We start from the raw sequence: 13,934 nt of genomic DNA on the forward strand, positions 1-13,934 counted from the left end.
GACAAAATGCTCATCATCATTAGCCATCAGGGAAATTCAAATCAAAACCACATTGAGATATCATCTTACACCAGTTAGAGTAGCAAAATTGACAAGGCAGGAAACAACAAATGTTGGAGAGGATGTGGAGAAAGGGGTACACTGTTGGTGGGAATGCAAGTTGGTACAGCCACTTTAGAAAACAGTGTGGAGGTTCCTCAAAGTGTTAAAAATAGAGCTACTTTATGACCCAGCAATTGCACTACTGGGTATTTACCCCAAAGATACAGAGGTAGTGAAAAGAAGGGGCACATGCACCCCAATGTTCATAGCAGCAATGTCCACATTATGGACAAACTATGGAAAGAAACAAGATGCCCTTCAACAGAGGAATGGATAAAGAAATAGTTGTCCATATAGACAATGGAATATTACTCATCTATCAGAAAGAATGAATACCCACAATTTGCTTTGACATGGATGGAACTGGAGGGGATTATGCTAAATGAAATAAGTCAATCAGAGAAAGACAATTATCATATGGTTTCATTTATATGGGGAACATAAGGAATAGCATGAAGAACATTAGGAGAAGGAAGGGAAAAATGAAGGGAGGGGAATCAGTGGGTGAGATGAATCATGAGAGACTGTGGACTCTGAGAAACAAACTGAGGGTTTTAGAGGGGAAAGGGTAGGAAGAAGGGATAGCTTGGTGATGGGTATTAAGGAGGGCTCACATTGCTAAGAGCACTGGGTGTTATGCACAAACAATGAATCATGGAACGCTACATCAAAATCTAATGATGTACTGTATGATGACTACCATAACATAATAAAATTAAAAAAAATACAAAAAAGGAAAAACTCTTTTTAAAAAAAGATTTGATTTATTTTCCAGAAAGAAAGAGAACAAGAGAGCACAAGCGGGGGGAGCAGCAGGCAGAGGTAGAGGGAGAAGCAGACTCTGCTGAGCAGGGAGCCCCATGCAGGAGTCGATCCCAGGACCTGCAATCATGACCTAAGCCAAAGGCAGATCCTTAACTGACTGAGCCACCCAGACATAATGAAAAAAGAAGAACTCTTTACTAGTCATTTCATAAAGGAGGATATCAAATTAAATAGCTAATAAAATATGAAAATATGTCCAATCTTATTATACATTTGGGAAACACATACTAAAACTACCATGAGATAGAACTAAATACCTGTCACAAGACTAAAATGCAAAAAGAAAAAAAAAGTGACAGGAAGAATGTTGGCAAGTATGTGGAAGAGAGCTCTCAAAATGTTGGTGGGAATGTGAATTAGGACAACTCTTTTGGCAGTATCCTGTTAAGGTGAACATACGTATAAACAACAATTCTAATTGTTTAGTAGATACACAGTAGTAATGTATACTTGAATGAAAGTTTACATAGCAACATATCTTAATAACTAAAAACTGGAAAAAGCCTTGAATGTCCATCAACAATGGAATGTAAATAGTTTGTGTTACCAGTATATCTGAAGGATCTCTCCTATACCTGCCTACTCATGGTCCGCACCAAAAGTAACTGTTGTCTTAACCTAAAACCACGGGTTAAATCAGTGTTTTTTAATTTTATAGAAATTGAATGGAACAGTATGAAGCTCCTTGTTTCTGGCCTCTTTGGATCAACATTACTTGTGGGATTCACTCATGTTTTGTATAGATTTGTTCATTCTTACTGCTATGTAGCTTTCCACTGTACAAATAGAGAAGTCTTCTCTGGCCAGGAAGTCATCAAGCAGTCTCCTTTGTTACCTTATGTGTGTCCTGTACTGCTATTAGGACTTCTTTTGCTTTTCAACTTAATATTACTGTACTTTGTAACCTTTCTGGTATTGGCTCCATCATTATTCTGGATTTATGTCACCTGAGAACAGATTTCACCTCTCATTAAGCAGGATGCCTGAGAAACCCTTGGTATTCCATTCATGTTTACTGAATATGCGGCTCCTTGTATCAAAAATCAGACCATCCGTTGGCTCTTTGAGGACTCTGTGCTCTGGAATTCATTTCCCCCAAGACAGTCTGTGTTCATGTCCAGAGTGAACTCTGAGATGTTTAACCTAAACACTGGGGGTTCTATCAGTCAAGAGCCAGAGTGCCAAAGCCCACCAGTTGTTTTAAAAGAAAGCACTTAAAATGAAGAATCAATATTTTTAAATTACTGAGAACTGAAAAAGCCAAAAGGGGACCCTGAGGTATCAGAGTGGTAGTAGCTGCAAAAAGTAGCTGCTATCCTTACCACTGGGGAGCAAAAGAAAGCTTATAATATTCAAAAAGAGAGGCTTGAAGGTGGGTTCCCACAGAATAGTTCCTTCTGCCTCTGACCGCATTTCTCCCTCCCATGTTGAGCCCTACCATCTCCTGATGGAACTCTTTCTTGTAAAGCCTAACACAGAGCAGCTGGAATTGCAGAAATGGGGTCTATAGTCTTAGCCAGAGCTCCACAAGGCAGAGTACAGAGGGGTAGGTTTGAGGTTGAGAGGCAACAACTTAAAGGCCAGCACAATGGGGATGAGGGAACAGGATCTAAAGTAGAATTCAGAAGCGTAACCCTTTCATCTCTTCTAAAGGGATTAAGGGTCAGTGCTTAAACTGCTCTCTTGAGTATTATTTTAGTCTTCAGAGAGACCAAATGGCAAGCTTGAATGGTCCCCTAAGTTCTGAGATGAAATGGAACTTCCTGGACATCCTCAGGAGCAGACCTGGATAAAGGAGCATATTCTGATAGAAGGACACACAGAACAGATTTCACAAACACTGACAAACCTGAGCAGAATAGAGGGCCCTGTGATTTAGGGATTATAATAGTAACCATGGTGACTGTAATGTTTATGAGGCAAACCGCATGACCCAGTATATTTTCTACTGCTGTTGAAATATATCTCCATTTATAGATACTATTTCATTTAATAATAGCTAGAGGATGTAAAGTACTTCTTTTAAATGAGTAACTAGGCTTTAATTTAGCCTATCAACTCAAGAAGGACAAGAAAGTTTATCACACGCTGGTATTTTCAGCTGTTTTTACTGGAAAATGCAATTTATACTCATCCTTTTGCAACTTGGGCCAATTTAAACAAGATACCAATAAAAATCTATTTCTAAGTTTTATAGAAAAATAAATCTTATCTAAAAAAGCACAGCCTGCTTTTGCTATAATACGAGGGAGAGTACTAAAAAACTTCACAGTATTAAAAAATTCCATAATAAAAACAATTGTTTCAAGTGGAAAGCAGTTTAGAGTACAAAAAGTTCCAGACTAGCAATAATGAGATTTCTTTACCTGTAGCAATTTCAATAGTGATGGCATCTTTGTGTGTTCGTGTATGTTTAGTATGATAAATAAAACCACCCCAGCATATACTCATGTTAATTTTGGTTTTATAATAATGGATTTCATTTTTTTTTATTCTCATTAGCAGACATTGCTTATACAGCTGTATCAATTTCATCACCTATTGTTATGCTAAAAACTATAGTCACTCAGTTTGAATTATGAAAACTCTGTATTTCAGGAACACTTGAGTAATGAATTTGGATGGCATCTTGTGTTGAATAACAATTGTGTATTCATCTGTTGTGTTTCTGCTAACCTTGCCAGTGAAATAACCAACTGCCCTTTGCTTCAGAGAATCTTTTCAAGGATATTTGTAGAGCAAACAGCCTTGGGAGACAGAGATCGTGTCTCCCTCTGGAGTGAAACTCAGGCCTTCTTATTTCTCATTACAAAAGATTCAGGTTCCCTAAACTCAGGATTCTTCTCCTTTAAGAGAATCACTGTGTGTGCGACTGTCACCTGGCTTTCTCTGAATTACCCTGTGAGAACTGGGGCTTGGGAGAACTGGCACAAAAATGCTGATGCCCTGGCTACTGCTCGTATTAATATTTTATTGTTGCTATTAAAAAATTACCTCAGAGTTAGTGGCTTACAACAACACATATTTATGGGGCGCCCAGGTGGCTCTGTCAATTAAGCCTCTGAATCTTGATCTCAGCTCAGGTCTTGATCTCAGGGTTGTGAGTTCAAGCCCTGCATTGGAAAACAACAGCACATATGTATTATCTTACAGTTCTGGGGGTCAGAAGACCAACACAGCTCTTACTGGGCTAAAATCAAGGTATTGGCATGGCTGTGTTCCTTCTGGACCTTCCTTCTGGATGTTCCAGGGAAGAATTCATTTCTTTGCCTTTTCCAGCTTCTAAAGGCTGACACTTTATTCCTTGTCTCATGGCTCCCTTCTTCCGTCTTGAGAGCCAGCAAGGTAGCATCTCTCTGGCCCTGATTTCATCCTCACATCTCTTCCTCTGACCCCAGACACGAAAGTTTCTCAAAGATTCATGTGATTAGAACAGGCCCTCCTGACCATCCAGGAGAGCCCACCCTACCCCCACCCAAGATCTCTGAGCCAGTAGTCACTTACCTACCAGTATCCATGAAACCGACAGGATAACTTGTTAGCTTGCAAAGCAGAGTGAAACCTCAGGTTCTTGAAACTATGACTTTTCCTTTGGGAATTGAATTTAGACATTTTAGCAAACATATCTAAATATAACATAAAGAGAGCTAAACATAAGTCTCATTTTAGATACCCATGGCCTCTTTAATATATCCATGTTTAGAAAGCAGATGTCCAAACTTCTCAGGCCACATGAACTAAATAAAACTATTAAACAAACTTGAAAACTATTCTGTAAGTTACTTGTTCTCAAGATGTAGCACATGCAGGTCTATCCTGGGAGCTTGTCTAATAATCACATGTCTGTTGCAGCTCCATCTACCTGAGATTGTATTCCAGCTTTGACTGCAGAAATCTGAACGTTTAACCAGTGCCCCAAATGGCCATTGTTTTGAGATCCAGTTTTTGTTTTGTTTTGTTTTTTACCACCAATTATTTTTGTTGCTCTAGTAATTGAATTTATTTTTCCTTTATTGAAAAAGTATCTGCTTTAATTGGAATTGTAGAATCATGATAGCAAAGCTACATTTGTTATTTATTTACTAAAGAAAATGCTTTATTCAAAATATTGAGGCCTTATAAGTGGTTAACCATATTTAGATGGCTCATCAATGACACATTAGAGACCAGTGGAGGACACCATATTCAAAAGCTCCCCATGTCAGCTTGTTCTAACAGGCATTGTGTTTGTGGATAAAATAACTTCAGTTCAATTTATTCTGATTGCAGTGGTTTATATTACATTTTATAGTGACAATTTGGAAAAGATCATGAATGTTCATTTGGGATGATAGAAACATTCATAGACAGCATGATTAGATACAAATTAGTAGACTATTTCTGCCTACTGTTCTTAAAGACACATATATCTGTTAACAATGTACATGAGCAAGAAATCAAAAGAAGCAAGAAATCATAAGCAACAAAATTAAGAAAGACACCAAAATTGCAAAATTTCTTGCACAGATGGAAATGATGACACTTTTAGTCACTTCACCTCCACTTATTATTTGTAAGATTACATGTGGACATTCATCACTTTGGCTTGCCTGCTAATTTGTATCTGTTAAAGGAAACTTGAAGCTAATTAGGGAAAAAAGTATTTTACATCACCTTTCTAGGCTGTGTGATGTGGAGAAAATGGTGGCTGTATTGTCAAAGCATATATAACTATTAAGATTACTTTGTGGGGATGTTTTAGGGGAGACCAAATTCTATTAAAATAAAATATTTTCCCCAGGCTTGCTGTTCACCCAAGTAAGTGAATCTTCTAGTTTGCTAATTTAACTATATTAAGAGTTCCACTTTTTAAAATCATCCATTTCATAAGAAACTGGAATCTACTTATTCTCACGCTAGAAGGCTGTTTTTTTTTTTTAAATGAGTGTTCTGTTCTGTCACTTCATTAAGTAATCAACACAAATTTTCAAAGCCATCTCTTTTTAGTCGAAGATTAAAATAGAAATCCATTTCATTTATTATACAATGCCATTGTCCTTGCCATGTACACTTATGTATGTCACAAGTTGGCATATTTATTTGACATCTGACAACAAATCATAAGTGGTGCAAATATTTTCATTAATTTAATAAACACTGATGAGGTCCAGGGCACCCATAAATGTTTGTGAGGTTGTGGACTGTGTGACTTTAGGGGTACCATTCACATCATATTTATAAGTGCCGTGCCCCTGGAGTTGTGCAGTGCACAGCCTGCACAACTATATAAGGTGGCCCTGCATAATATGAAATGAGGCACTGTGATAGGTGCCAGCAATGAATATAAGGATAATGGCATCAAAGTAGTTTTTCTTTCAGAAAAACAGTTTAGTAAGGGAGACTGACAATTAAAGGAACCTGTTATAAATCCCATGACAAAGAAAGCGTAGAGCCTTCTTTCTAGATAGCTGTCCAATTAAAATGGAAGAATAAATAAAGGTGAGCAGCTAAAGCTAGAACTTGTTCTGGGAACATTTCAAAGTATGGGATCTTAATCCAGATTTTTTTTCTATAGTTCCTCAGTATTAACATAAAATTTAATCATAAATACTGTGCTTGTGTAAATGAGATAAGTGCCCTTATTAACATCCTACCTGCTCATGGTAAAGTCATAGCTATTAAATAAAACGTGATTTTCTTGTATGTTCTCTCAGGCTCTTTCCTAGTTCTGCCTCCTGATCTCACCAATCCCATTTTGTGTGTCTCCTTCGTGTGCATAGTCAGTTTTTTATCATGTTCTTACCCGTTGGTCCATCTCTAATACTTCATGCTTCTAAGAGTTTATACATTTCCCAAGTCAAACTCAGTGTTCTTGGTACTTTAACCCACTTCCAAACCCTGCTTTTGTTTGTTTGTTTGTTTGTTTGTTTGTTTACGATTCTATTTGTCAGAAAGAGAGCAAGCACACACAATCAGGGGGAGCTGTAGGCAGAGGGAGAAGCAGGTAGAGGAAGAAGCAGGTTCCCCACTGAAAAAGAAGCCAGATGCGGGACCCAATCCCAGGAACCCGATCCCGGGACCCTAGGATCATGACCTGAACTGCTTACTTTCAATTTGAGTGTGGGGTTTCCCCCTTAAAACCAAGTTTCTAGGTTTAAAATTTTTTTTCTTATAAATGAAAGTTTCTTGAGAGCAGAAATTATGATACATTTTGTTCAGACATACCTCTGGTGCCTAGAATAATGCTTAGCATTTTATGCCCATTATTTGCTAAGTGATTAGGTCTGTGTGGGCCAATGACTAAAGACCTTCTGCTGGGACCTGCTGTCCAGCCTTTGATGACTTTTGTTTATGTGAGGTGCAGCTTGCTCAGTATACTGTGGGCTCCCAACACAGAGCATGGGTTCAGGTGCCAACATCCCTAAAGGTGGAGTCTAGGGAGGGCCCACAGCTCAACAGCGCCTCCCCGTGGTAATGAGTTCAACTGCAACTGACTAACTCCCGCAGTCTCAGAAACTAAAACACCAATTTCCCTTCAATTTCATCATGGCAGGAAGACTGCTCACGGAAATATCAACCAATGACTTAGGATCTCAGTCCTCTTTTTCTTTCTCTGGCAGTTACATAAGAGTACATTATGCTTGAAATTCCCAGTGGGGGCAATATAGATTTTCTTCATGTTTTCGTGCTTGGCTAACAAAACAGATCACAGTGCAACTCTGGTAAGATTTCTGGGAAAATGAATACATTATTTCGGGCAAGTTTTCCTCTCTGTGTGCCATTTTTTACTGCACCTGTAAAATGGGATTCATGGCTGGGACACTTTCTGTTCTGAACGTAAAGCTGGAATCTGACTCAAGTGCAACAGCCAGACAGTGCAGTAGGAATTCCTTGGGACCTTGATCCCAAACAGAGTGGCAGGGCTTTGTACATAACATAGCACTAATGTTGTATAACCTCACAAAAGAAAGGCCTTGGTCAGGTCTGTAGAAAACTTCTGAAGACCTCTGTTTATATTAATTGCTATCTGAAGTTGATCCCTTACCTACTTCAATCCTCACCTTCACAACTGTTGGCAACAGCTGAGCCTCTTTGACCTAGGCAACACCAGGGCCTCAGACCTCTGTCCTGTGCCTATTCTATTCCCTTGCTGGTCCCAGGAAATAGCACTTATCTGTTTGGGATGAGAATTTCTATGTATCACAGCTATCTTTAAACCTAGCTAATGTTAACCACAAATGGCTCTGGAATCTGGTGACTCAGGCCAATACAGCTGGAGCAAATTTGGCAGACTTGGAAACCCTCCACATAAAAAACAGTGTCACCTTCTTTTTCACGTCTTGTGTTTGTCGTGGATCACATCCAGAAAGTAATGACCATCACAGAGACATGCTTGAAAAAGTGTATATTTCTGAAGGAGACCTGGTATTGAGATATCATTCGTTAACAAACTATGCTTACAATTGGCTTAAGAGGGCTGTTTTAAGAGAATTCTGGAGAGGCATAATTCCTAAAGGCTTATGGTACCTGGTTGTATCCCTGCATTTCCTGGCCAGGAAAGCACTCCTAACATATACTTCCAGATTACACTTAAAGATGAATTATCATTACGTATGGCTATTTAAGCTGACTGTTGTGGCCTGAATGTTCTGTCCTCCCCAGTTCATAAGCTAAAGCCATAAGCCCCCAGTGTGGCTGTATTAGGAGATGGGGCCCTAAGGAAGTAATCAAAATTAACTGAGGGTATAAGGGTAAGGCCCTGATTTTAGAGGATTAGTGTCTTTATAAAAAGGTATACCAGAAAGCTCAGTCTCTTTCTCTTTTTTCTTGTGTACACATGCTAAGGAGAGGCCATCTGAGGAAATAGTGAGAAGGTAGCTTCTCTAAGGCAGGCAGAGCGCTCTCATGGAAAACTGATCATGACTTGGTTTTGGATTTTAGCCTCCAGAACTGTGAAAAAATTAATTCCTGTTGTTGAAGCCACCCAGTCTGTGGTATTTTGTTATGGCAGCCCAAGCAGCCTACACTGACCCAGATTGTAAATAATAGAACCTGGGACATATGTTGCCATGGAAATATATACCTTTATTTGTGTCTTCTGTTCATAACGTAGTAAAGCATGAACAACACTTAAATACAAGCTCTAGATACGTTAACTTTCTACCAAAAAGCATATATTTAAATTGAGTTCTTATCTTTGCAATTATTTTCTCCTGTGTGAAATTCAGATGAAGAAGTTCACAGGAAGAAAGTCATTGTCAAATTGGAATTCTAAGTCAACTTCAAACTGAGATTTTTATTTGAGAGATGATAAAATTTTAAATGAGGGACAAATGCATAAAAATGGGGATTTAAAATTGCTAATAAAGAAATACGAGTTATCAGACATTTTAAATTTAGGATTATGCAAATTGATAGTTTTTTTATGTAGAAACTCGGGGTAATTACTAGATACAAGTCCCTTTAGTAATTAGAGATGCAATTTGTATTCTGAAAAATCATAGGCTATGAAAAAAGGTTTCAGATCAAATATATTTGATTGTAACTATCAAATGAGATGGGTTCTTAAGTACTATTCTAATGATTATCTTTTAAAATCTTAGATTTTCATTACTTATGTATTAAGTGCTCAGTTAATATCTATTGGACGAGTGTGCAAGTCAGTAAAGATTAAAGGCACTCCAAGAATATAATTTTTAAAGCTGTTGGGAACTTCCTATAGCATTCTTTACTTTGACAGTTGGGGATGCTAACTGGAAAGTAGTTTCTCTGTTAAAATAAGGTAATTTTTGACATTTAAAAAAAAAAGCAATATTGAAGGTTGAAGAACGGGTGAGCTACTTTGATTTTTTTTCAAAAGAATTTTTTAAATTGCACATTATCATCTTTTTTTTTTAAGATTTTATTTATTTATTTGACCGAGAGAGAGATCACAAGTAGGCAGCGAGTTAGGCAGAGAAAGAAGGGGAAGCAGGCTCCCCACTGAGCAGAGAACCCGATTCGGGGCTCGATCCCAGGACCCTGAGATCATGACCTGAGCCGAAGGCAGCAGCTTAACCCACTGAGCCACCCAGGCACCCCGCACATTATCATCTTAATGGAAGTTTGGAGTACATATGTTGTCAAATAAAAGTTGGTAGATGCTATTAAGCTATGTAAAGAAGAGGGAGGGAAGGAGGGGAAGAGGAAATGAGAGATGGATAGGAAAATGGATGGATGAGTTGTTCTCATTTAAGGAAGAATTATATTGGCCATTTCTACAAAGAGTACCTCCTTTTGCTAAAACACTGTCAGTTCAAAGATCTGACCTTTGACTTTGGTCAAAGATCTAGCACATTTCCTGTGACCTTAAGTGTTCTTGACTAAATTTCAGTCCCAAGTCTGTTAGCAACTCTTCTTTGGATATAGAAATCAACTACTTACCTGTTGCCCAGTAGTGTTGTGAGTAAGACGAAATGCTTACTACATAAGCTGGTACTTTCCCCCCTTTAAAAATACAGAACTACCTTCCAGATTGTGATGGTCTGAAAAATTCAATGCAGTACTGTTCGGGTTGTATTACTGCAAGTTCAACAACAACAAAATATTTTTGATACTTTTTCCAGTTTTCATTTATTGTAAATGTAGGAAATAGACCAATAGTTACCTGAGACAGTCTCAAATAATAAGGTGGCAGTTACTTTCTAACTGGACTTACTAGGACTATAAGAACTTCACTTGTCTGAGAACAGCATATATAGAGAGAGACGTATGGAGCAACATGCATTTTATTTGTGTGTGTGTGTGTGTGTGTGTGTGTGTCCCATTTCTTTCATTCTTCATAGTGAAATTTTTCTACAATATGTATATTATAAATCATTCCTTTGCTTGATATAGAATTAGGTAGTAGCTGCAATTAGTTCAAAGATGTGTATCAGAATTTGATGATAATGAAGGAATAATAATATCAACAGACCATATACTATGCCAGAGTATCAGTATGTTTTTACAAATATCTACCTACTTAGTTTCATTTTATATTTGGGTGTGAGCTGGAAGAGGAGATTATTCAACTTAATTTCCATATTGGCATAGTAAATGTGTAAAATCCCACTGGCAGAACAGTAATGAAATTTGGCATCACATTTTACCTCAATTTTGAATGTGAATTTAACTTCAAGATGTGGCTTTAGGTGAGCTGAATAGAAACATAGTGAGAGAAAAAAGTGTTTCAAAACTTAAATAAAAATATAACTTGTAGACAGAATAACCACCCTCTCAGAGACACCTACTTCCTTATTCTCTCCCCTTACCCCCTCTCACCTGTGACTATGTTATGCTGCATTGAAAAATGGAATCAAAGTTGGAGATTCAACTAAGTTTGCTAATCAGATGACCTTAAAAGCTTTGTCATGGGTTGTCCAGGTGGGCCCAATGTAATCAGAATATTTTGGCCTGCAGAAGTGAAGGTCAGGGGCACCTGGGTGGCTCAGTAGGTTAAAGCCTCTGCCTTTGGCTCAGGTCATGATCCCAGGGTCCTGGGATCAAGCCCCACATCGGGCTCTCTGCTCAGCGGGGAGCCTGCTTCCTCCTCTCTCTCTCTCTGCCTGCCTCTCTGCCTTCTTGAGATCTCTGTCAAATAAATAAATTAAAAAAAAAAAAAAAGAAGTGAAGGTCAGAGGAGGTGGGGCTATGGAAGAGGGCAGGGGGATGTACTAAGAGGATTTGAACCCCACTGCTGGCTGAAATAACTACTTACTTTGTAATTCCATCTCATGTATAAAATTAAGTTATTTTTTACTTTATCTCTAATCACACTGTATCATTTGAAGTCTCATTTCTATCATTCAGGATTGTGTTTACAAGATTCTTAATTGTTGAGACATGAGGTGGAAATCTGTCCATTTTTATTTGCTTTGTACTATTTACTGAATGTATGTCACAATTCATTTAAGCATTATACATAGATGTATTTATTATTATTATTATTATTATTATTTGATTCAAAAAGCTTTATTGTTTCCATTTGGTCCACGGGTGGGGAGAGGGCTCCTGGGTGGTTGAAAAGCTGCCTAGTGGCTTCAGGGAGAGGCTCAGGGCACAAGCCTTGACACCAGCGTGATGCCAGAGGGGTCCCTCAAAGACTGCTGAGCTTCAGAGACTCCTAGTGGTGCTCGAGGGTCAGCCTCTCGAAGAGATACTCACCAAGCCTGGGGGCCGGCCAGCCTGCGGAGGTGAGTCAGCTGGTTGCCATCTTCTTGATGAGTTTCCCCTCCTCATGCAGGATGTGATTTTCTGGGAAGTCACAGGGCTGAGGGTCTGTGCGGGCGGAACCCAGGACACGCAGACCCAAATGGGCCTGGTTCTGATTCTTCTCCAGAACCAGGGCGGCTTCCCTGGCATCCACGGTTTTACTACAGTGCCCTCCTGGGACGGCTCCTGCATGTCCTGGAAGAGGATGCCGCTGGGCTGGTTTTGCATGTTCAGGAGATGTTGGACACCCTGGGGTTTCTCCTGAGCCAACTAGCCTAAGATATGTCCCACACCTTCCAGAGTCACATCGTCCAGGTGGAAATAGAAACCCGGAAAGAGGTAGGTGTAGGAGGCCCACAGATGCACGTTGACCAGGCAGTTGACTGTGGCCTCCCCATTGGGGGCATACTACTGAGGAATGTGGGAGCTGGGGGCAACTGGGTGGCTCAGTTGTTAAGAGTCTGACTTCTGCTCATGTCATGATCTCAGGGTCCTCCGATGGAGCCCTGCATGATTGAGCCTGTTCAGCGGGAAGCCTGGTCTCCCTGTCCCACTCCCCCTGCTTGTGTTCCCTCTTTCTCTGTGTCTCTCTGCCAAGTAAGTAAAATAAAATATTTAAAAGAAAACACAAATGAATGTGGGAGCTCATGGTTGATCAGTGATAAGAAGTTAAGCTCAAAACTGTGTGTTGGCTGGTCCTGGAGGCAGAGGGTGGCCAAGAAGATGGCTCCAAAGGTTGTATCTCGATAAAGTGTTGTAAGGTGGTTGGAGGCTGGTAGAAGGGTCCATCCAAACACCGCTGGAACAAAAGACAGACCTCCCAACTGCTGGGCACACTGCCTGTGCATTCCACTTTTGATGGGCATTTGTGGTGTTTTCTATTGGAGTCTGTTGCAGCGCTTCTGTGTGTATGTGTTTTCATCAATTTTTATTTAAATTCCAGCTAACATAGTGTCATATTAGATTCAGGTGTAGGATTTAGTGATTCATTACTTAAATGCAACATGAACTGCTCATCACAGCAAGTGCCCTTATTAATACCCATCATCCATTTAACCCATTCCCCCACCCATGGATATATATTTTCCTGTAGAATAGTAACCTTGCTTAAGTTTTGGATATTTGTTTTTAGGTCCTAAAATTTCCCTTCTCCAATATTTCTCTACTCTCATTCAGGGACAGCTAAATATGAGTTAGACCTTGTCATTGTAGCTCTGTGCCTCCATCCATTTTATCTGTTTTTGGCTGAATTATCAATAATTTTTCTAGTAGTTCTATCTTCAGTTGTATCTAGCTACTATTAAAACTATACACTGAATTTTTATTTCATTTACTTACAATGTTTCCAATATCTACTTAGCCATCACTTTCTATATTTTAATTTTTTTAAAGATTTTATTTATTTATTTGACAGAGAAAGATCACAAGTAGGCAGAGAGGCAGGCAGAGAGAGAGGAGGAAGCAGGCTCCCCAGTGAGCAGAGAGCCCAATGAGGGGCTCAATCCCAGGACCCTGGGATCATGACCTGAGCTGAAGGCAGAGGCTTTAACCCACTGAGCCACCCAGGCACCCCAGTCCATCACTTTTTAGAATCCTCTTTTTCCATCCATATTTTCCTTTTTTATTTTTTATTTTTTATTTTCAGCATAACAGTATTCATTATTTTTGCACCACACACAGTGCTCCATGCAATCTGTGCCCTCTATAATACCCACCACCTGGTACCCCAACCTCCCACCCCCCCCACCCCTTCAAACCCCTCAGATTGTTTTTCAGAGTCCATAGTCTCTCATGAT

The 13,934-nt window shown here is 39.3% G+C and overlaps 1 pseudogene; it reads right to left on the reverse strand.

Annotated features, from left to right (window-relative positions):
* Positions 1-12,049: 12,049 nt before the first annotated feature.
* LOC132007193 (ferritin light chain-like) overlaps positions 12,050-13,934 on the reverse strand; it is a 26,792-nt pseudogene continuing 24,907 nt past the window's right edge.

Source organism: Mustela nigripes, chromosome X (genome assembly GCF_022355385.1).
Source record: "Mustela nigripes isolate SB6536 chromosome X, MUSNIG.SB6536, whole genome shotgun sequence".
Lineage (NCBI taxonomy): Eukaryota > Metazoa > Chordata > Mammalia > Carnivora > Mustelidae > Mustela > Mustela nigripes.